A 24445-nucleotide genomic window follows, 5' to 3' on the forward strand; every position below is an offset into this window, starting at 1 on the left:
TCATGTATAGTTTCATTCATTCTTTCATTTGCTCATAACTAGTTCTTAGAAAATTTAAGATATTTGTAACTAATTTTCAAATGGTTTAGCAAAAATATTCAACTGAGGGAGATAAACACACAAACCCAGAGAGAAAGAGAGAACACAAACAGATCAAAACGTTAGCAATCAAGGGGAACGAAATATGAGTTTTCATATTTTCAACTTTCCACAGGTTTAAAAATTTTCAAAATAAAAACTTGGGGAAAATATGATGAACTGACATGAGTTTATCCATAAATTATGTCATTATCCAGCATCTAAATTGGAATTCCTTCCCTTTCAGCTCATCCCTTCCCCACATCTCAGCATGATATATCAAGAGTTGCCTGGGGCCTCGTGGCCCAATGGGGCCCAGGCCTCAAACAAATCTGCAGAGAAATCTTGCAGCCCTCTGCCACCTGGGCACTGGAGATTCCAAGGTGAATCGGGTCCTGTACTTGAGGAGCCCCTACATGTTAGGGAGGTGGTTGGATACATGAGCAGATACAACACATGGCAGAACGTGTTGGATGGAGGCTGAGCACCGGTGAGCAGTTGTTACTGGAGCAGGTACTGAGAGCGGTAGATACTGTGCTATGTGATAAAGAGGTACAAAGACCTTTAAGATGGTACAATCAGTGTAGGGTCAGCAGCAGATCTGAAAACACATGATTTTAATACCATATGGTAAGTGCTACAGAAAACATAAGCCTCAGGTTCTCTGAGGATGCAGACAGGAATATTGAACAAAGCAGGGGACTGAGTCAGGGCCATGGGGACTGAGGATGTGGCATCCAAGGTCACCGGTTGGAGGTCCGGAAAAAAGATGATAAGGGCAATAGGCACAGTGAGGGATTGGCAGATTAGGGACAACTTTAGCAGAGGAAATCAGTGGGGCTTCGTGACTGATTATAAGCGCAGGGAAAATTGTATGCCTTCTTGTGCTGTGTCTTCTGGGATGTCTCGTACAGTACGCTGCACATGGTAGGCGTTTAGCATATCTCTGTTGATTGAGTTAGTTGAGACATTAGGCAGAGTCTGAAAACCCCCCAGACCGAGAAATGTCATTTAAATTGTGTGTGCATCTGTGTGTGTGTGTGCAAGAATTATAAAATGCAACAAATTTTAGGAAATGCCGTAATGCTGTTGTGGACTCTTCTTGGAAAGTAGTTATGGCATGAAGAAAAGCGAGAAAGCCCAGTAGAAGAAATATTTCTCTTTATGTCTTTGTCGTGTTTCTTCACTATCTGTAAGTCCCATCCTTACTCATTTAGAACTGATTAAGAAGTAAAATAAAATTGAAATATGTAAGTGTCCTATCTCCCTATCCCTTCTATGTCAACGTATGCATGAGCTTGTGTACACACACACACACACACACACAGATTTTTGTTGTTGTTGTTGAGATGGAGTGTCATTCTGTAGCCCAAGCTGGAGTGCAGTGGTGCCATCTCGGCTCACTGAAACCTCTGTCTCCCAGGCTCAAGCAGTTCTCGTGCCTCAGCCTCCCGAGTAGCTGGGACTACAGGCACACACCACAACACTTGCTAATTTTTTTGTGTTTTAGTAGAGATGGGGTTTTACCATGTTGCCCAGGGTGGTCTCGAACTCCTGAGCTCAGGTTATCCGCCCGCCTCGGCCTCCCAAAGTGCTGAGATTACAGGTGTGAGCCACAGCACCCGGCCACACACATAGATTTATTGTTTATTTTTTCTTCTGTGCTGAGTTAATATATTCCCTCGATAGTCAAAATATAAATTTATGTTGTTGGGAGTGGCGTGGACCTTTACACTTGGGCTTTAATAAACATGCTTTGATGTCGACCTCCAGGGCCACATTATCATTTGCCTGGATTTGAAGAGGAGACACAGGACATTGCTGGATTCAGATGAACAGCTCCAATCTCCAGTCTATCACCCGTCTCCTTGAATTGCTAGGACAGTGGGAAGAAGGAGCACAGAGAAAAGTTCCCCTTCTGCCTTTGCATCTGTGCCAGAGACTTCCCAAAGCACTTCTCAATCTGTTCTCTCCTGTGTGTTCCTCTCGCACACCTGCCTGCCGGGTGCTGCTGCAGCATCAGCGGCTCCAGTGGCTGGTCTGCTGCAGATGGACCCGGCACAGCAGCTCCTGTTCCTCTGAGTTCCCGTGGCCAGAGGCAGGGAGAGAAAAGCCAAGGTTAGAGGTGGGGACAGAAGATTGGCTCTGGATCCTCCAACAGAAGTTGGGTGCTGCAAGGAGGGCAACTGCTTTTGTCTGGTTGTCTTGGCTTCTACTTGGAGAAATGCAGAATTCTTCAGTTGTCAACGTTGTTACTATAACATTTGCATCTTGGGATACTGTGGCTAGGACTCAGGTACCATCTAGGAATCAAAGGAGGCCAAGTCCTCCCCTCTTTTCAGCCCCTGGGTCACTGGATGCTTTCCACTACACCCTTAGTCGTAAGTGCCATCAGTAACACACGTGGTGTGTTAATAGCTATTGAACGCTGCCAGTGTGGGGGCGCTAGGCTATGCACCCTGTATGTATCATGGTATTTCATTTAATTACACCAGCATTTTAAGGCGGGCATTGCTATCCTTGCTTTACAGTTGAGGAAATCCAGGTCCTCAAGGCCAGTAAGTAGTAGAGTCAGGATTTAATCCCAGGGTGGCCTGGCTGCGAAGCCCCTGCTGCGCTGTCTCCCAGCAGGTACAGAACACCACGTTAGCAGTGGGCTGAGCAGGGCAGCTCTTTGTATCACAGGCCTGTCTTCGGACCCTGTTAGGTCATAAATTGGTGGAGAGTACAGACCATGCCTTCTAATTGTTTTATGACACAGTCTCATCACCTGTGAAAAACAGAGCTAATCTTTCTGTTTATTCTCCAGTGAGTCAAACCAAATAATGTCCATGTGAGCCTTTGAAACATGGGGAAGAAAGAGGGATTAGGGCCTCCGGCACGAAGAAGAGCCCATGTAGCTCCTCTGGAAGCCCACCCTCTGCCTTCTCAGTGCGCCATTAGAGCTCGCTCAGTTCTTCCGCAGATTCCTCCTGGTGTTCGGTGCTGGATAAACAGTCTCTCAAATTTCTTACATGTTATGAGGCATTGCAGATGACTCTGTATAATCAAATGTGCCATTCCACATCTCATTTGTAATTTCACAATTTAGCTCTCTGCGCCATTTAAGCACATATAGAGCCTCTAGAGAAATCCTTATTTTTTTGCTAAAGCTTTTATATGTGAGTTTTGTGCTGATTTTGGTCTTTGCTATATCTAATAAGATTCTCCCAAAGTTTTCTCACCACGAAAGGCTTTATAAAATTTAAGGAACCATGGAAATAAACCCCGGCCTATTACAAATCAAGTAGGCCAAGGAAGTATCAGGTAAGAGGCCCCAGATTAGAAGCTGAATGTTCATTTCCTCTTGTGTCTATTGTCCTATTCCCTCTGCTTCATTTTTTTCTCTGATCATGTTTAATAATTTTGGAGCAATTTGTAACCAGCTCCCCCCAAACACTTATTTATAACTTATAATTATCATCAGTAGTAGTAATGTTTATTTTTTCAGCATGGCTTAGAGTTTATAAAATGTCAATATTACTTCTGATGATTAGCATAATAACTGTGGTGGGCAGGGATCAGATTTATCAATGGAGGCACTGAGTCTTGAGGATGTTAAAGACCTTACCCACCTTCATGTCCTGAGTAAGTATTAGACTCAGCATTTCGGAATCAAGTCTTGAGAATGTAGTTCAAGCAACATCATGCAACCTGTCCGCCTTGTTTATTAGCTTCTATAAAGCATTTTTAGGCAGACACTATAAGGCGCCATGGAAAACTGGGCTGCACTTCATGGACTAGAAAGATTTACATGAGAAGTGTTCCCAGGCAGAAGGATGAGAGGCACAAAGAAAGGGTGAGAAACAATGGTCTGAAACAGCCAGCACATGGGCTCATTAACCTCTTCTAAACAATCGCTCATCTCTCCTAGCTCCCTGCTGACCAGAAATAAGTCAGAGGGGAATTTGTGTGGTAAACTTTCACCTACAGGGACCAGGGACCTGATCTCTGGAGAGAAAAAGACATCACCAGTGGACAGAGTTTGCTTTCTGTGCTGAGTCATGGGGGTAGTTCTTCTTTCTTGGAATAATTGGGAATCATACTCCTGGGGAAAATACCTGTGTCCCCAGCAGTGTTGCTTAAATGACATGAATGCCAAGGGTAATGTATCTCCTGTTAAAATGTCTAACTTCCTAATGGCCTTTTCCAACTCACTTAGCATTCATTTATCACATTCTCATGTTACCCACTCAGTAATAATAAAATAATAATAATAATAATAATAAATAATACTCTGGAGCAGAGTCAGGGAAAGTTGGGACATAGCCCTGCAGGTTAATAGTAAACCATTTAAAAGGAGGAGGAAAAGTACCCAAGCAGGGGTAATGGCAGAAGTATTGTGTGAAGACCCCAAAGTAGTCAAAAACATGGCAGATTCTCAGCAATTTAGAAGATGCAAGTCCCAGGACTTACAAGTTGGTTGACCTGGCAGAGGATGAGGGAGGGACGAGCGCCAATGGCTCCCAGGGGTCTGGCAGAGCAGCTGCATGGGCCACTGAGTCATTTCACAAGGTGGGGGATGAAAAAGCGAGTTCTTTCTTTCCTTCTTGCTTTCCTTTCTTCTCTTTGTTCTTTCAGGCTTGCTGATCGGTGCAGCTGAGAACATGTCGAATTTGATGTGTCTGTGGATATTTGAGTCTGGAACATTGAAGACAGGTTTGGTCTGGAGATGTAGACTGCGGATATCTCAGCACACAGATGATCACTGAAACGATGGAGCGGATGATATCACCTGGAGAGAGTCTAGTGTGGGAAGATTCTTCCCTGAGGTGGTTGAAGGATGTACTTCTTACTCCAAAGACTGAAACAGAGACAAGAGAACCTGAAGTTTCAGGGTTTTGTCACTGGGAAGGCAGTAGAGTGTGTCATATCCCAAGAGTGAAGCAAGGACAAACCAAAGAACAACTGGGAAGATCTGAGAGAGAAAGGGTGAAGGCAGTGGCTAGGAGAAGTGAGAGAAGGTTATGTGAGGAGCAAAAAAACTGGGAGGACTGAGTGTCTCTGGATATTGTCCTTAAAGAAGCTCCACACTCGAGAGGCCCTTTCACATGACGGCTGATGTGTGCTTGGAAGGTGGTCGTGGGCATTTGAAAGGGAGTACTGGGCTGGGTGCTATTATTCCTAACATTACCATGTGATCCTTGTGAGGCTAGCTTACATGGAAAAGACCTTCAGATTTGTGCTTTGTTGAGCACATTGTGTCCTGCCTTAGTTTCCCCAAGGTCCTCATTTTTTTTTTTTCTTTTTTTCAAGAGACAGGGTCTTACTTTGTTTGGCTGGCTTCAAACTCCTGACTTCAAGAGATCCTCCCACCCATCCCACCCAAAGTGCTGGGATTACAGGCATGTGCCACTGTGCCTAGCGGGTCATCAGTCTTTGGGATGCTGTTGACAAAGCCATTTGATGATATCAAAGAGAGAATGAAGCAGAAGGTTTTTTGGCCCCTCTGCTTGGGATGCCACTTGCAGACAGAACTCTCCACAGGTTTACCATCCAGTAAAGGATCACCTGTTTATAGCCTGTGTAATGTCAATGATGATTCTTGGAAACAATTCCATTCTCATATACATCATGACGTTTCATGGCTGAGCCATTTGTCAGAGTGCTCTGGCTTCAAATATACCTTCAAGTCTTAAGACATGAACTTTTGAGGTGCAGGAATCAGCAATTCTAAAAGTCACAGGTCTTCCATCCAATGTCCTGGTTGCCTTCTAGATCCTGTTCTAACAAACGTATCTCCAAATCTCAGTTGCTTAACCCCATACAAGTTTATGTGCCGAGAACATCAAGATGAAGGTATGGTCCATGAACTAGCAGCATTGGCATTACCTGGGAGCTTGTTAGATAGAATTCAGAATCTCAGACCTGCCTCAGACCTACTGAATCAGAATTTCATTTTAACAAGATCTCCAAGTGGTGTGTAAGCACATTAAAATTTTGGAAGTGCTGCCCTAGATTACCAAAGTATCCTTGATGGTTCTCATAGCTGAGGGATAAAAGGAAATCAGACACAATAAAATAGAAATAGGAGAAAACAGAGGCAGTTCAACCTGCTGGCAAATCTTGAATTATGCCAAACTATGTAAAGTCTATGCCTGAAATCTCAGCATACGAGTGCCCAGAGCATGAGCTATTGGAGCCAGCCTTGGCTCATGACCAGTGCATTGTTCAGTTAGATGGTCCTTCTTCTTCTATGCTTGATTACCTGGAGGACAGATGCCAGGACAGGCTGATTTCCATTTCTTCAGCTTACCTCTTTGCCATTACTGCCTGGGTGTGCAGGTGGGAAGAAGAGGAACTAATTGAGTTCATTTGATTATAAATGGAAAATACAGCACAGCTTTTCCCCCATGTGGCACCCCAAAGAGCTAACATTAAGGGGGTGATTACTGGCCCTTTATTATTTTTGTTTTGGTAAATCTGGTTTTCCTGCACCCCCACACCTATGTTCAAGGTTAATTCTGTGTTATTTTCTCCCTGCAGGCCTGTGCTGAGTGCCACAGGGAACAGCATTTAGCAACATCAAGCAGGAGAGGCAGAGAAAGCAGCAATAACTCCACATATGACTTGGAAATTGGCTCAGTCTCATGGCAGGAGATGTGTGTTTTTATGGTGTTAAGTGTGAAGGAGTGAAAGCAGCCAGTGATCAGGGGCGCCAACGCAGCTCCTTCCCAGGAGCCTTCCCGGCTGCTTCCCCTTTGTGGGAGATGTGCTGGAAGGAGTACTAAGAGGAGAGGTACTTTGCTTTAGTAGGATGGCAGCTTTGGGAAAGAGACGTGAGAGTGAGTGTGCAGAGAGCTTGGGCTGAGTGCAAGAGATAAGTGGGATGCATCGTGTCTTAGAGGCAATCAAGCAAGAGAGGATGGGGTGGCAGACGCTTCAACTCTCTAGCCCCTCCTTCCAGGGCAGAGCCATTTTAGAGACCCACGCCTTTTCCCATCCATAGGCTGCTGAAGCCAGAAACAGCCCAGCACTTAAGAGGGGAGCAGACAATTACATCACCGGTCTGGGCAGTATCTTCTCAGCCTAAACCATTATTTCCTCCCTTCCTTTAACAAAGACTCCTAGTTTCCCCACCCAATATCCAGTCTCCATTTTCTTCCTAACTGAATGTTGACTTCTTCCCCCCGGGGAACAAGATATCAAGGAAAATGATGCACCTTGCTTGCCTCCCTTGCAAGTGGGCCTGGCTCATCCATCAGAGGTAAGCAGAAGTCAGCAGGTGGAACTTCCAGGCAAGTCCTTCAATGCAGCTGACTCCGCTGGGGGATGCTTTTTCTCTTTCTTCTTCTTTCTGCCTAATATGTGGACATCTGTTCGGATCTTGAGGCAAATTCGATGACAGAATCACATCCTAGAGGTAATAAAGCAGACATTTAGGAGGACACTGGTATCTGATGACTGCTATATCTGCCTACGACTGGATTTCAGTGTAAGAAGCCACTTGTTTGAATTTTCTGTGCATGCAGGGAACTCCATTCTCAGTGCTATATCTCTTGCCTATGCTGCCTATATTAGGTAGGGAAAGTAAATTTATCTGCTGTAACAAACAACTTCCAAATCTTAGTAGCTTAACCCAACAAAAGTTTGTTATTTATGTTGAGACAAATGCATCCATAACTGGTTGGCCAGCAGCTTCCCTGGGACCCAGGGACACGTGGTGCTTCTGTCTGTGTCTCTACTGAACCATATGCCCTTCACATCTTCTATGTGGCCGCAGCTGGAGAAAGTAAGCAGGACGAGCACATGAGTGGTTTTATGGGCCATGCTCTGATGAGGCATAGTCAGTGTTCACTGAGATTTCATTGACTGGAATTCAGTCACATGGTCACAGAGGGTGCTGGGAAGTGTAGTTTGGGTATATGCTCAGGAGGAAAAGGAAATTAATTTTGGTGAATACATCATGGTTTGCCAACCACACCTAGAAGAAAGGAAGAGGAAAGGAAAACAAAGGAAGGAAAAAGAAAGAGAGAGGAAGGAAAGAATGAAGGAAGAAGGAAAAAAGGAAAGAAAGAAGCAAAAAGAAAATAAAGAGAAAGAAAAGGAAAGAAAAAAAGAGAAAAGGCCAGCAAATGCTCAATTGCTCTCTAGAGGTAATTAAAACATGTTTTCTGAGGCCCAGAATATGTCAATTGGTAGAAGAATGGAATCAATGAATGTCATTGATTCCAAATGGATTTATGTGTTATCCAGCGTTCCCTTCCTTCAGAAGGGTCTTGTTCAGCACCTCCATGTACAGAACACTGTGGCTACAGTTCACTGGGGATGAGGGGAAGGCTCTCTATGAAAGCCAGTGTGGATTCACAGCCCCAGCAGAGGCCAGACTAGTGGAGCCTATTCTGTTCAGGAAGGCTAGTGGCCCAGGAGCTAGATAGATCTTGGTCAGAATCTGGGTTCTTTGTTGTAACCAAACCTGAGGCTTACCCTGAGCAGGCAACTCCCCTTTTATGGGCTTTGTTTTCTCTATTTCCTGATTTGTAAAGTAGGAATAATAATAACTGCCCTATGTGTGTCCCTCTCTCGTTAGGAGTAAGTAATGTAATAAAGCTCTTGCCCCAGAGTAGAGGCTCAGTAATTGCCAACTGTTGTTCTCACCTACTTCGGCCTTCTCTTTAGTTGGCCTCTTGTTGCCTATGGAGCAAAACGTCACAGCCTGGTGAATGAGACGGTTCTCTCTCTGGCTCTACCTATATTTCCAGCCTCATCTCCTGCCACGTTGTTCGTTTATAGTTCTGCTTCACACCTGAACTTCTACTGTTCCCTAGGCCTGCCAGGCCCTTCTGACCTGCCAGGCCAGTTCTGCAACCTGACGCCTCTGTTCCTGTCACTCCCTTTACTTCTAAAGTGGGGTCTCTCATTCTTAGCACTACTGCTGACATTTTGGCCCAGGTCATTGTTGAGGAACTGTTCTGTGCATTCTAGGATGTTTAACAACATCTCTGACCTCTACCTACTAGAAGCCAGTAGCACTCTCCTGCCCATAGTCATGACAACCAAAAATGTCTCCAGACATTGCCACATGCCCCTGGGGGCACAATCACTGCCTGTTGAGGACCCCTGTTCTAATGTCTTGCACTCCCTCCTCTGGAAGGTACTAAGAAGAGAGATGCTTTGCTTTAGCAGGAGGACAGCTTTGGGAAAGAGCCTACACATATTTGAATCCGTACCTATAATGTCAGTCCCCACTGTAAAACTTCCGCTGTCTTCTCCAAAAATAATCAAATATGAATCGCCTTGTCCTCTGTGGCCTCATGGCGTTTCATTTGGTTTTTTTTGTTTGTTTGTTTAGCATTTACTTCTCTTGTTCTCATTTATCTGTCCACTAGACTTGCTGCTATCTTGTTCATCTCTTTATCCTCAGCATCTAGCATAGTTTCCAGATGCTTTTTTTAAATCATAAAGTAAATTAAAAAATATTTAAAGTTAAATGAATAAATTAATGACTGCTGAGTAAATAAATGCCTTCTCGAAAGACAGATTGCTGTTTACGATTAATTTGAACAGTGGAGCTACTGTCTGATTAAAATGAAAGCTGAAAGTATGAGTGCTGCTGAGCGCTTGGGTGGGTTCAAGGAACCATAGAACTCAGGAGGTGTGCTTTGTCCGTAACATCTGGATTCCAGGAGGCGATGGAAAGAAGCTTGGGAAGTTAGAAAGGAGGGAGGGTTGGGATGACCATGGGGCTTGAAAAAGATCTGCTAGGAAATCTGGGGAAACTTCAACTGCTTTGGGGAAACAAAGCACAAGGGTATGAAATGGTGAAGCAGGTGACAGACAAGGTCCAAATGAACCACTTGGGGCAGGGCTAATAAGGGAGTTCAAAGAAGGGTGTCAGTCACGGCTAGAGAAGAAAGGGCTTCTGGTCAGAGGCCCCCCTCCCTCTCTGGCCACATCTATTACCATGACAACACACTTCCCGCAAGGGCTCCAGTCCAGCCCAGCTGGCCTCCTTGCTGTTTCTCCACACCTGCTGTGCTCCCACCTCAGGGTCTTTATGCAAAGAGACCCTGGTCTCCTGCTTATCTTGCTCCCTCATTTTATTCAGATTTCTGCTCAGATCTCAAGCCCTCTGACCTCTAGATCTACAATATTATCCCTCTCTACCCCTTACCCATATTTATTTTTACTCATAGCATTAAATATTTAACTGCCTGTGATCTACCTCCTAATTGAATGTGAGTTACATGAGGACAGAGTTTTTTTTTTTCCACTGCTGTATCTTTGATGCCTGAAGCAATGCCTGGTGTACAGTAAGTGCTCCACAGGTATTTGTTGAATGAATAAATAGATGCATGATTGGAGGGAGTTTGGTTTCAGCTGGCCTTGAAAGAGCGGAAGAAGAGGTGGGTGTGGAGCCAGCCAGTGAATGGGGATGGAGGAGGCTGCAGATTCAGGGCCCCTTCCAGTTGTGGCCTCTACTCATCCCCTCTTACAATGTGCCAGGGAACCAGGATGCCTTCCTCAAAAGCTGGCAGGAAGAAGGGAGGGCAGAAGGATTCGCATTTGGCCTGCTTCTTCTGCTAAGGCAGACGTGTTAGAAAAGATAATTGCAAAATATCAAGTGCCATGGAAACACTTATTAATACCAGGGGCTGGTGCTTCGATGGAGCCGGAGGCTTGCTCTGGCTCCAATGAACAGCCAGCAGTTCTGAAGCTCATCCAAAGTACTTGGTTTCTTGGACCCAAAATCACAATGCTCAGTACACAGTGATTTAGTGCCTTCTGTCAGAGCTTCTCAGAGCATGTCACCAGCACTCACCCTGCCCACGTCCTCGGGAGGAGGTGGCACTGAACAGCGGGTGCGCGGTCCAGTTTGTTTGTGACTAATGTGTTTTTGGAAGCTTATACCCCCTCTTCAGCTACCCAGTTTTCCTTTTGCTTTGCGTGTCTCTGAGCTGTCCATTTGTTCTTCACAGCCAGGAATAATAACCTCTCTAACCTCCAGCATCAAAAACCTGCTCCCCAGCCAGTTGTTTTAGAGGCTCACAGCCTCAATGGGGTATGGAAGGAGGGTATGGGAGGCAGCTATAGGGACACTCTGTCTCTGTGTTGCCCACAGGAGGAATCTGAGTGGTAGCTTCCCTAATCCCATGACTCAGCTAGGGACAGAGGAAGGAGAAGGGAACAGGGAGACACACTGGGGGTTCAGTTTGCTCCTGGGTGGTGCTATGTGGGATCCATACACACTTACTCCATTTCCGGGGAGGCTGAGCTTCTCTGAGTGGAACAGCAGAGGGGCTGGCGCGTGGGAGACAGAGATGGGTAGGTGATGCCATGGGATGCCAGAAATAGGAAACACTCAGGACAGCCGTGAGTCACACCGGCCTCTCATATTTTTTCCTAAGTGTGGGGAGGGGAGGCAAGTTCATGTAGACTGTGCACTCAGAAAGCAGAAATATCTAAATATCTTAGCCATTCCCCAAGGATGCTGGTTTCTCTTAAGGTAATCCCTATGTTTTCTTGATTTGATGGTTCAGGAGTGAGCAAATCTGTTGTCTTGCATGAAAACATTTTAGAGTCCCATAATGGGTACATCTTTCCTCCTTCATAGCCATTCTTGTTTTCAAAAAATTTTCTTAATCACATCATATTTTCTCTAGCTGACTTTATTGTAAGAATGTAGTATATAACACGTATAACATACAAAATGTGTGTATACCAGTGCTGTGGGCCAGTGCTAGCTGAGAGGTAGCATTGTTATAATTCTTTTCTTCATCTTGGTTTTAATTTTAGAGGCCAAAGTCATGTGCTTATGTTATTAGTAAGGCTTCCGGTCAGTAGTATCCTATTAGCAGTGAAGTGTTAGGAAAGTCAAGTTATAAGTGAATTGTTGACTGAGCAGGGATTCAATGCACCTAACTCCCATATTGTTCAAGGGCTATTGTGATTCCTTTTGTTTTTTCTTTCAGGATGCCCTCAATGTTTATAATAACCAGAATTTGCCTGTTAAAAAATTAGGTAGCTTTGGAGACAGAAGCGTATGATGTGATTTGTCTCATACCTTGCCCCATTTATTTTTATTATTAAAGATTTAGTGACTACAAGTGCAGTCTCCTTGCGTGGATATATTGCATGGGCTTTTAGTGTAACCATCACCCAAATCGTGTACATTTTACCCAACAGGTAATTTTTCATCCCTCACCCGCTTCCCGCCTCAAATCCTTTCTAAGCATATGTGAACCATCTCCCCAGTCCATGCAGGCCTGGGTAGCTGTGTGGCCACAAGGCTTGGCAGAAGAGCTCCAAAACTTCTCCTTGATTTGCTTTGGCTCCTGACTAGGTTGCATTACCTGCAGGGGCATTAGCTTCTGCCCTGTTCATATTTGTTGGGCATTCAGCCACGAGCAGAGGAGCTGGAGGCTGTTGCTCAGTGAACAGTGGAATCAGGTGCAGGGAACCGAGACCCCTTGTTGGCTGGGACCGATTTAGGTGAGCAGCTGCTCTTACCAGGGGCCACTGGGCATGCTAGCCACGGGCCAGTGCTGGCTGGGAGGTGGCATTGTTATACTTCTTTTTATTATCTTAGTTTAAATTTTAGAGGCCAAAGGTGGGTGGTGGAGGGAGGAGAGGCTGAAGACAATGAGGGTATGCCGAAAGCTTACTGGAGAGTGCATGGGAGGTGGATTATCTGCTTTGCCCAGTACACTTCCCTGTTCTGAGCCTGCCCCCATCTTCTTTATCCCAGGCCATCTCCTTCTGGCCTGAAGACAATTCCCCTGTCCCATCCTCCTCACCCTCCCTACCTGCTCCCAAACCCGTCTGCTGTTATGCCTTTTGATGACTTCTCCTTAGTTGCCACGAAGAAGTGCTCATATCAGCAAACAGATGGCGGCTGAGGCATGTAGCATAAAATATATTTATCAAGGCAAACAGCTGTAGCCCATTTCATTCGGCAGAATTCTATTAAAAGTTCTCCAGAGCTACAAGCCGCTCGGAGATGGCAACCTGAACGCAGCCCGGAGAGCGGCGGCTTTGTGCCACTTTCCTCCCCCTGCTCCTTTCTTTGCGAGGCCAAAGAGAAGGCAGCCAGTCTCTTGTATTCTTCCTTGCAGGCTTCAATTAAAATGCCACAATTGCATTGGCAGCCTCGACTCTCCTGCCTCCTTGGGCTGCTGGGGGGCCCTTCCTAAGTGCTCCCACTTTCCAGGCAGACAATAATGACTCCCAGCTGCACCATTACAATTCCTGGGCACTGTCTGGGGCAAGTGGCTGCTCTCTGGGCTCCTGTCCTCTCCTGTCCTCCATCAGAGTGAACAAAAGTTTACTCACTGGGGACCAGGAAATGCTCCCTGTCCCGTCTTCAGCTCTCATCACACTTTCTTGCTGTGCTTCCTGTGTTTGGGGGGATAGCCAGGAAACTGCCATGATTTCCCCCGTCATGGTTTGGAAGAACACTGATCTAAGAGTTGGGAGACTGGGATCTATTCCAGATTCAGCCATTAATTTGCTTTGAAATTGGGCAATCCTTCTCATTTGTCTGAGCTCTTTGTTTCCTCTTTGAGGGGTGCGACTAGATTAAAGGAGCACATTCAAGTATGTTTAGGAGCCAGACAAGTGTGAAATGTCCAGGTGTAGAAAATGCCACAGTTGCATAGTGTGTGCTTTTCTGAAAGGCAGGTGCTATTCTAAAAACAAGAGCTGTACCAATTTGTAGGAGCACGTTTGGTACATGGGACTCTAGTTTGAGACCCACCAAGACTAAATATTTGCTAACATTCCATTAAGATTCAATATTTTTTTTTTTTTTTTTGAGATGGAGTCTCGCTCTATCATCCAGGCTAGAGTGCAGTGGCACGAACTCTGCTCATTGCAACCTCCGCCTCCCAGGTTCAAGCAGTTCTCTGCTTCAGCCTCCAGAGTAGCTGGGATTACAGGCACCCACCATCACGCCTGGATAATTTTTGTATTTTTAATAGAGACAAGGTTTCACCATCTTCGCCGGGCTGGTCTTGAACTCCTGACCTTGTGATCTACCTGCCTCAGCCTCCCAAAGTGTTAGGATCACAGATGTGAGTCACCATGCCCGGCCAAGATCCAATATTCTGTAATAGCTACTAAGTTACACTTGGGAGAAAAACTGAACTCCAGAGAAGGCAAATGGATATGAATTGGTAGTCTATAGGAAATTACCACCTTTTGCATTTTTTTTAGAGGAGTAATGAAAGAGATGATTGGAGACCTCGGACATTCTACCCATCCTTGTGGGGAGTATCCATCACCTTGACAAATCACCTTGGTTTCATGGGACTGAAATAGGGGCTCTGGTGCCAGACAGGGTTCAAAGCCTCACTTTGCTCCTCGACAGCTGTGCAGCCTCTCATAGGTCGTTGAGCTATGCCTCAGTTTTACCTCAGGCAGGTTATTTAACTGCACCCGAGTTACAGCTTAGTTTCACCAATTGTGAAATGTCAGTGAAAGTAGTACTTTTTCTTCACAGAGCTTATATGAGGATGAAATTGATGAATCTGAATAACTAGTCCAGAATCATGCCTGTTGTAGAGTAAGTGCTCAATAAATGCTAATTGTTATTTATGGAGATGACCTTCCAGCTTTGTTGTGTTGGCACAAAATTGGACAAGTGTGCAATGAGTGGTTCTGTGGAGCTAATATTTACAAATCCCTGGCAACTGTGGTGGGGTTTATCTCATCTCCTCCACCAAACACATCATCGTATGGCTTCTGCTGGCAGCCAAGACTACTGCACACTGACAATTCCTCCCATAGATGATACACTTTTACATGCATCTTCTAATTAGATTCCTTGGAGAGAAAGAGGCAAGTAATGCCTTCCTCATTTGACAAAGGCAGAAGTACAAGTTCACAGAGGTTACGTAATTTGCTCAAAGTCACCCAGCCGGTGAGTATTAGAGTCAGGATCTGAGTCTATGACATCTAATTCTCTTGACAGTTGTCTTTCCATGTTATGGGACTACTTTTACACACATTAACTACTTGCTCATGATTTGGGTTAATTAACATGTTATAGCCAGAATAGCTCTGTTCAGTTGCAGGGTTCTCTAAACTTACACAAAGCGTCACTTTGGGTGCTTGTTTCGAACTCTTGATTTCTGGGCCCCCATCCAAGCCTACTGAATCAGGATTTCCAAAGGTGAGACTCAGTAATCTGCATGTTTACCAGGCTCCCCAGGTGATTCCCATGATCACGAATGTCTAGGAAACCCTGGGCCAGAAAATTCTGCCCAGGAAACTCACCAATCAACTTTCACCTGGTCAGATATTAGAACAGCTATATAGAAACATCTAGTAATTAGCTACTAGATGTAGCTAATTTTCCCACAGGAAGTGGGAAAAGAGTGTGACTAGCTCGAAGAACTAAAAGAACAAACAAAGCAAAGTCCATGGCTTGTTAATTTAATTTGCAACATTGGTATTGCATTCTTATTTACAAGCAAGGTGCCTTGTTAGGTCTTGCATGGTGAGTCAGGAGTATCATCTTGGAAAATAAGACACTTATCAGAGCCAAAGAGCATTTAGTGGTTGAAAACAACTAATGTGCTCACTTGCCTGCTCTACTTCCAAGGAAAGGTTCTGACACAAGGTGAGGTTGTTGTCTTGCAACGTCTATTAGATTGTGTTCAGTTGAACACTGCAATGAGCTTTAAGCCACTTTGTGATCAATGAGTCTTTTGGGAACATCCGCAGAATACAGGACAATATGCCAAGAGCTGGGGGTACAGAGTAAAGGCTATGCCTAACCTCAAGAAGCCTTCTGTTCAGTAGGTGAGAAAATAATTGAAATATGTCATTGAAAGATGTAATTCAAGCAGTTATAATCTCATCATAATAACACTCCAGGTAATGGTTAGCCCCCTCTTCAGTTAATGGCTTATTGACATTTTGCAAGAGAGAGACAAAATCCTCTTTGAGTTCCTTCCACACTCAGTGTTAGCTTACCAGTAGTACTTTCCAGCTTCTGCCTTTTTGCTCCTGCTTTGTTTAGTTGGCATGCTATCCTTCATTCGCTACTTTCACTCATGGAAACTCCACCAACATGTCAAGGCTTAAATTAAATCCCACTGTAACAAAATGATTTTTCAGTACAACAGGACTTGCTCATCCCGAGGACCATCCAGTGGTTCCCCCGTCATGGTCCCATGTTCTGCACTAGCTTGTTTTCTGTGTTCTTTCCCTGTCACCTTGCCAGACTTTACACTTCTAGAAGCCTGGAGCTGGAATTACTGAAGTTTCACTAGCACATTTTAGCATCGAATCCCACTCACAGCAGGTGTTAGATGATCACATAGTTTGTCCGTAGCCTATTTGTGGATGACACAGCTATGACAAGCCTAAACCTCTGATCCTTGAAGCTGGTCTGTGTGAGCTGGACATTTTTGATTGCACCAAATGGAAATCAAATTCAAATCATTTCAAGTAATAACAGGGATTTCATGGGTCACATAACTGCAAAATCTGTGGGGGTGGTTTTGCTAGCTTTAGGCACAGGTAGATCAGAGTTTATAAAAGTTGTGAGGAGTCTATTTATCTCCATTTGTTAGCTCTGCTTTTGTTGAGGTTGATTTGGTTCTTGTGTAGACTCTTTACATGTGGGGGCAGAGATGGTTCCCAGCATTGCTGGGCTTATGTTCCACCTGATTAATAATCTCAGAGGAAAGAGAGCCTCTGTCCTATTCTCGACAAAATTCCAAGGCCCACCCTTCATTGTGACCTGATTAGCTACTTCCTTACACAAAGGTGAGGGCTCATTAGACTCCACTGGAACTGCAAGAATGCAGAGTGGGGAGAGGTGTACACTCTTTTTTTTTTTTTTTTTTTTTGGAGACAGAGTCTCACTATGTCACCCAGGCTGGAGTGCAGTGGCACAATCTCAGTTCATTGCAACCTCCGCCTCCCGGGTTTAAGCGATTCTCCTGACTCAGCCTCCTGAGTAGCTGGGATTACAGGTGTGTGTCACCACACCCAGCTAATTTTGTATTTTTAATAGAGACGGGGTTTCGCCATGTTGTTCAGGCTGGTCTTGAACTCCTGACCTCGTGATCCGCCCACCTCGGCCTCCCAAAGTGCTGGAATTACAGGCGTGAGCCACCGAGCCCTGCCGAAGTGTACACTCTTAAACAGAAATGAGGGGGATGGAGGCTGAGCAGGCAAGAACAACAGATATCTCACCCAGGGTTATTTAGCTTTTCATGGGAAAATATTCCACAAACTACTTTCTTTAACACTGACATCACTTCTGATGCTAAGCAGGCATTGTAAAAAATGCACACATTAATCATAAGATGAACCAATCCTGCAGCATGGAAAAAGCTCAGGGCACCTTGTCTTCTCTATGGAATGTCACAACCCATGCAAACTTATCCTAAAGAAGTAATCTCAGATGCATACCAAGAGTCAAGGCTGTTAAATGCAGCAATATTTAAATATAGATAGCAATAAAATATTGGAAATAACATAAATATCCCAAATAGAGAAATGGTTAAATACCTTATAGTTTTTTGCTATTAAAAGTGCTGTTCCTAAAATGTACTTGATATAGAAAAATGTTCAGGAAATTATGATACAATGTTCCACAAAAATGCCAAGATGCAAAAGTATTTATATTTGACGATCCCAGATTTGTGTGAATATACACAGTTTCACTAAAGGCTGGAAGGAAATACTCTTTGGTGTTAAGAGTTCTCTGAATGGTAAAATTGCCAGTGAATTTTTTCTTCCTTTCCACTTTTCCACAAAAATTTGTTCTTCCCAAATTTTTGCACAAGAACGGTATCATTTCATGATTGAAAAAACACACTCAATATTTTTAAATACATACTTCAGTGTCAGTGCAACGGAAAACACATCCCATTGGATTTACGGTGATTGCAAGTGGGAGGACCCATTCTTTCTGGGGCAGAGGCCAGAATACACACAGAGAGGAGCTTTTTGGCTTGCACTGCCCCAGGCTAGGCAAGAGGGCATCACTGGCTTCTATTTCTCATGGGCCAGGGTTCCTGTTATTTCCATATGGGTGGTTTCTTCATTTGCTGCTCACTCAGGCTGCCGGGGAGAGATCCACCCCCCTCCTTATTTACTAAGTGGGAGAGGCAGAGCAGGAGGAAGACGGAGAGAGAGAAGAGAGAGTGCCGCAATCTTTCCCCCCCAAAGGACTGCAATAAAGGAGCATATGTATCAACTAAAAAAATTCCTTGGCAACAAAAGCTTTTTAATTGAACACAGTCTCTTCAGCCAACTTATGTAAATTCTATCCCAATTTTGGGCATCTATTTTGAGCACAGAGAGAAGCGGTATGAATCTTGCCCTAAAATTGTGCTCAACAGAAGGGGTGACGCCATATGGATGCCATATTATGGGAGCCTGTCACCTGCTAACCGAGATGAGAAATTACAGGTTATAATCCCCTTCCTGCTGTCTGAGGAGCCCAGGTGGGTGGGGAGCGCTTTGGGTATCAGGTACTGGGTGATCCCTTGATACTTGCCTGGGACCTTCCCACAGGTGTCTGAGAGGTCACAGGGTGAAGGGTAAGAGAAGCAGTGCCTCTAGATGGGGCGGCAGGGTCGGGGGCGGAAAGGGCTTGCTTCTGAACCCAAAGGAGCTGGATTTCCTTCTCCTCAGCCTAAATGGGAACCTGGCTGATCCTATAAAACTAACCAGCTGAGAGTTAGCGAGTGGCTCTTTGGGGACTAGACCAACCGTGAGGAATGGCCTCGCGTGGAAGTTGAGAACTGGGAGGAGGGTGATACACCTGTTGCATTGTACTATTAGTGGAAAAGATGGACAAAGAGATCCAGGGAGGACTGTGGGACCACTCTGAGTATTCTCCTCCATGGGGAGTTGTGAGTACCGCCCACATTTCCCTCTGTGTCTTAGGGACATGACGAGTTTTGGGATCTGCAGGAGGTTGGCTACAAGTCAGATAACAAAATGTGGGTAGTAGGAACTGCAAGTTGCCTGGTTTTTGTAAATGGCTTCTAAGAAATCTGGAGATTTTCTCTGGAAATGCATTTATCATAGATAAAATGATTGTTTAATATGACGTGGGAAAAATCATGTGGACACGTGTTACATTTATTTGTCTATGCCTAACTTGTTTTCCCCCAAAGTCACTCCAAATCACAGGCTAAAATCCCAGGCCAATTCAATTTCAGGCGTTTATTCTTTCTCTTTCCTTGCTTCTTAAGTAGGTTTAAAAGCTTTATTGGCTACCTGAGCACACAGGTGGCTCCACCATTAACACCATGTGCTAACTTTGGATGGTCTGAATCGTAGGCTGCACGAAAATGGTGTATAATTGCCTTTCTGGAAAGCTCTTACAGGACTGCACCCTGTGTCCCCAGTGCCTGGTAGAGGACCTGGAACAGAATTGATAGTAAGAAATGTTATTAAATAAATAGATACATACACAATTTCCATTGGTCCTGCCCACTTTTGCTTGGAGAGATAAGGCATGCAAGAGACCAGTGGGGTTGTCAGTGAGAAGTATTGTATCCAAGAGTTAAAGCAATAGGATAGAAGTAAAAGAGTTCTTTGTCTAAGGTCAATTGAGAATATGATGGTTGTTTCACTAAGATTCCCTAGTTTTTTTCTCTGTAAAATGAAGATGATTGTCATGTAGCAAGTGATTGATAACTCACTAGTTATAAATGTCCAGATTTATTAGAAGCTACCTATAAAGACACAAATATGCCCACTGATCTTGCTGTTTTTCCTTTGCTTGACTGTTATCCATGAACCAACTCACCTGGTCCATGGAAAATATTGTTCTTTCTCTCTTATTTCCTCTCTTCCGTTCTTCCTTTCTTCTTTCCTTTTACCATACATATTTATTTAACACTTATTATATTATAGGCACCATGACAGTCATTTGGGATAAAAAAGGGAAGGGGCCATGCCTGACTTCAAGGAATTTCTAAAGAAGGAAGCAAACAACCAAATCAATAGTTATACTAGACTAAGATGCACTTACATGGACATATGCAGGGTACAGTGGGAATACAGAAGTGAGATAGCTAAGTCAGATTATGAACCCCTAAAAAGAGTAAATGAGGTTCCGAGATGGCTTATAAGATTGCATGGATGTGTACGAGAGAGAGAGAGAGAGAGAGAAGTGGAAGAGAGTAATAATTTATACAATACATTATCTGTGAAAGATAACGGACTAGAGATGACATCTATGATACTTCCACATTGTTTTGAGGAAAAACTGAAGAAATACACATGAGGCACTTATCATAATGCCTGGCTAATGAAAATTCCAAAAATAGTAGTAATTAGTGGTGGTCATAGTAATATTACTATTGTATCTTATACACATCAATGAACATTTAAGAATATCTATTATAGGTTAGGTACTGTATTAGGCCCTGAAGAAACATATGGTGTGGTAAAGAATGTGGATACACAAATAATTCATTAGCTTATAGAACATCATGTGTGAAAATAGAAATATGGAAAAGTAAATCAATAGTATAGAAAAGAGAATGCTTAAAATGGTTGGAATAGTCAGCTGGGCATGGTGGGTCACACCTGTAATCTCAGCACTTTGGGAGGCCTAGATGGGTGGATAACGAGTTCAAGAGATCAAAACCATCCTGGCCAAAATGGTGAAACCCCGTCTCTACTAAAAATACAAAAAAATTAGCTGGGCATGGTGTTGCGAGCCTGTAGTCCCAGCTACTCAGGAACCTGAGGCAGGAGAATCGCTTGAACCCAGGAGGCAGAGGTTGCAGTAAGCCAAGATTGTGCCATTGCCCTCCAGCCTGGGCAACAGAGCCAGAATCCATGTGAAAAAAAAAAGGTTGGAATAGTCTGAAAAGGGTTTTAAAGGATGAATAGGAGTTTGCTATATGGACAAGGAGCAGTAGAGAAGGGCATGGCAGGTGAAGGAATTAACCAATATGGCATATCCAGGGAATTGCCAGAGAAGATGGGTAGCAGCAGTAGTTGAGGATGAAAAGCCTGTCAACAATGGGATAACATTTTAAACAAATTACCCTGCAACAAGGAGCCACTAGATGCATATTTCTATTATCAAACTCATTCAACTGTATTGTAAGTTGTCTACATTTGTCTTCCCTTCAGGAATGTGAGCTACTTGAAGAAATGTTTATTATTTTTTTCATCCCCTAGTGCCTAGCATATACTATGTACTCGATATTTGTTGAATGCTGAATCAATTAAAATCAATTCCTAAGAGGAATTCCAGACTTTCTTGAGGCGATGTATGGTTGGCATTTCAGAAGTCTGGGCACTCCTCCCAGGGGCATTCACTGGAGGGGGCTGAGTGACTATTCTCCATGTATTATGAAAAGGAGATGGTGAAATGTTTTAGCTGCAGTGGAGAGACTGATCTTTTAGCATCAAGCATCACCTAATAATAAGATTTTATGGGGTACCAAAAATGGGGTGACTGAGAGTGGCCATGGGATCATTTTCTCGATTTTTTTTAGGGACAAAGGACAATGTATTAGGGTTCTCTAGAACAGAGACAGAACTAACAGGATATACGTATAAATGAAAGAGAATTTGTTAAGAAATTGACTCACACGATCACAAGGTCAAGTCCCACAGTAGGGTGTCTGCAAGCTGAGGAGCAAGAAAACCAGTATTGGTTTAGAAGCCAGTCCAAGCCCCAAAACCTCAAAAGTAGGGAAGCTGACAGTGCAGCCTTCAATCTCTGGCCAAACCCCTGAGAGCACCTGGCAAGCCACTGGTATAAGTCCATAAGTCCAAAAGCCAAAGAACTTGGAGTCTGATGTTTGACATCCAGCATAAGAGAAAGATGAAGGCTGGAAGACTCTGCAAGTCTGCCCCTTCCACCTTCTTCTGCTTGCTTTTTCTAGCCATGCTGGCAGCTGATTGGATGGTGCCCACCCACATTGAGGGTGGGTCTGTCTCTTCCAGTCCACTGACTCAAATGTTAAGCTCCTCTGGCCACACCTAGAAACAATACTTTTCATCCTTCAATCCAATACAGTTGACAATATTAACTCTCACAGACAATTTTGCTGAAAGGGTCATTTTGGGGATTAATTCTACCTGGAAAGACTCTGCTAGGAGACAAAATCTGGGGGACTTACAAAAATGGTTTTTCCGTAGATAAACATGAGGTTGAAGAAACATGGGATAGGCTTTTAGTCTAGGGGACCAGCTTTGACGTCTGGTTGCCTTGGTAAGCTCAAAGGAAGGCTCAGAGGGTGCCTCCCTTCCCCTGCCTCTCAAGCAGCAGGTCAGTTTGAGCTAACCTCTCAACTCGGGAAGTGGGAAATTGAATGACTGCTCTTCTCACTTCACAGGGCAGGTTTTTATCCTCTGGGGAAGTCTCTGTGAATGCCCACAGATTCTGTCCATAGAGTCTAAGTTCCTTGAGGGCTAGGAGGAAGCAGGCCGCCATTGTCCACTGTTATGTATTCAATGCCTGGTACATTTCCCAACACTTTGTAAGTGCTCCCTACATACTTATTGCAGTGAATAAATAAAAATAACAACTAATACTTTTATACCACTTACTATGTACCAGACACTGTTGTAGGAGCTTTGCGGGTATTAATTTATTTAATCCCCACTACAAACCTATCCAGATGAATGGGACTAGTGTGAATAGAAGAAATGCTGATGATGTGATGGTAGACAGAGCAATCTGAGCATTGTCCGAGCCCAGCCACAATGATGGTGCCGGCAAACAGGGACCTTCTCTTCAGTAAATAAAGGGCAGCCTAGAGGAGATGTGAGATCTCAGTGGTAGCTCCCTGACTCTAACAACAAGTAAGGAGGGTTATCTGATGACTCTCCATGATCTAGTCCAGACAGAAAAGTTTATGACAATGATATTCGCAGCTGCAGCAAAGTCAGTCCCTCTGTGAATGATCGCACTGATGATGCAGGTCTCAGGCTCCCTGTGCGTGAACACATAGGTGGTAAACATGCTGCTTTCCTTGAAAGTGAAGCTCTCTCTGAGCGGGGCTGTGGGGCTGAGTGCATGCGGGAGCCCCTGGGGAGGGCAGGTCCCCCTAGACAGTTAATGCAACCACAGCTGCTCTCCCTGTGGAGAATGGTCTCTTAGTAGCAATTGCTGGGCCCACAGTCGAATCAATGTTGTGCAGTGTAGCTGATGGGAGGTGTTAGTTCTCTTAAGTCTTTCCTTTTCCAGGATAATCCCCTCACTGGACCTGAGGAGCAGAGAAGAGCTGGCCTCTGAGCAGGGTGCTGGGGAAAAGTGCAGGTTACATGTCCTGCACCTGCTTCTCCCTCCCCAGGAGACTGAGGAACTTAGGGAGGCTTGAACCATCTGTATTTGACACGAATGTTTTCTCCCTAGCTGACCTCACCACTGTGACCTCACCTTGGTGGAGAGCAGCAACAAACTCATAGCTGCTGATAATTGAAACTCAAGGAGGGAAGCAGAAATGTGTGCTATTTGGTAGAATGGGCAATTCAAGACCAATTTGGTTTTGGGATGCATTAGCTGTCTTATTTCACATATGTAACACAGATGTTTAGAGATGGATGGGACCATAGAGGTGATTCATTCCAAAATCTTCATTTTGCAATGGGGAAAAGGAAGCATCAGGAAAGAATTGATTAAATAATGCCGTTTTATTGGGTAGTAGCTGACTCCCAGTCCATTGCTTATTCCAGTAAACAAAATTGTTTCCCAGATATAAACAACTATGTCTACAGAAAACAAACAAATGTTTTCAGGAATCACTGCCATAGATAATCAAGGTGAAGAAAGATTTCTGAATTCTTCAGCCAGCAGGACCCAAAAGTCTAAGTTTTCCTGGAGAGGAGGTGCCTTTGCCTTGGGTTTGCCATTTCAGCAGAGATCAGCTAGTGAGTTGTATGTCTGGTCTGCAGAGCTTGTGAATGGCACAGAAAATGAGAAGGGTTTTGAAGCCAGCTGAGGCCAGGTTTGTATTCTAGTTCTGCCATTTTCCTATCTACTGTGCAACTCCAGGCAAGTCAGTTCGCTTTTCTGAGCTCAGTCTCTTCTTTGGAAAAAGTCAATGACATATGCTATGTAGCTGTTCCTTCTGTCTTGTCAACAATGGTCACATACCAGGCACAAGATGCTCAGGTTTGCTGTCTCTATGTAATGTCTCACTACATCTTCACAGTTTTTTAAATGAGGCAGCAGTTAATATTATAATGTCTATTTTACAGGAGAGGAAAGCCTGAGGTTTCAAGAACTCAAGGTTCAGTACTAGGTTGTAGAGGAAGACTTTGTTTTAGCTTTGATGCTCTCTGCTAGGCACGGAGACCCCTGAGCAGAGTGACAAGACCTTCTGTTTGAGTAACTCATGTTCTGACCAGAGAGACAGACGTGTCAGCAAGAGGTCACAATACA

General features: G+C 44.3%; 2 long non-coding RNA genes across 2 annotated transcripts in view; both read left to right on the forward strand.

The window, feature by feature from the left end:
- Window positions 1-5495: 5495 nt before the first annotated feature.
- The window catches only part of LOC126935005 (uncharacterized), a 66244-nt gene continuing 47294 nt past the window's right edge, over window positions 5496-24445 (forward strand). The window contains exon 1 of the long non-coding RNA XR_007719190.1: window positions 5496-7324. This is a non-coding gene — a long non-coding RNA (uncharacterized LOC126935005). The remainder of the gene's footprint in view (window positions 7325-24445) is intronic.
- Window positions 18409-24445, forward strand: part of LOC126935006 (uncharacterized) — a 33421-nt gene continuing 27384 nt past the window's right edge. The window contains exon 1 of the long non-coding RNA XR_007719191.1: window positions 18409-18524. This is a non-coding gene — a long non-coding RNA (uncharacterized LOC126935006). The remainder of the gene's footprint in view (window positions 18525-24445) is intronic.

Source organism: Macaca thibetana, chromosome 14 (genome assembly GCF_024542745.1).
Source record: "Macaca thibetana thibetana isolate TM-01 chromosome 14, ASM2454274v1, whole genome shotgun sequence".
In the NCBI taxonomy this organism is placed as follows: Eukaryota; Metazoa; Chordata; class Mammalia; order Primates; family Cercopithecidae; genus Macaca; species Macaca thibetana.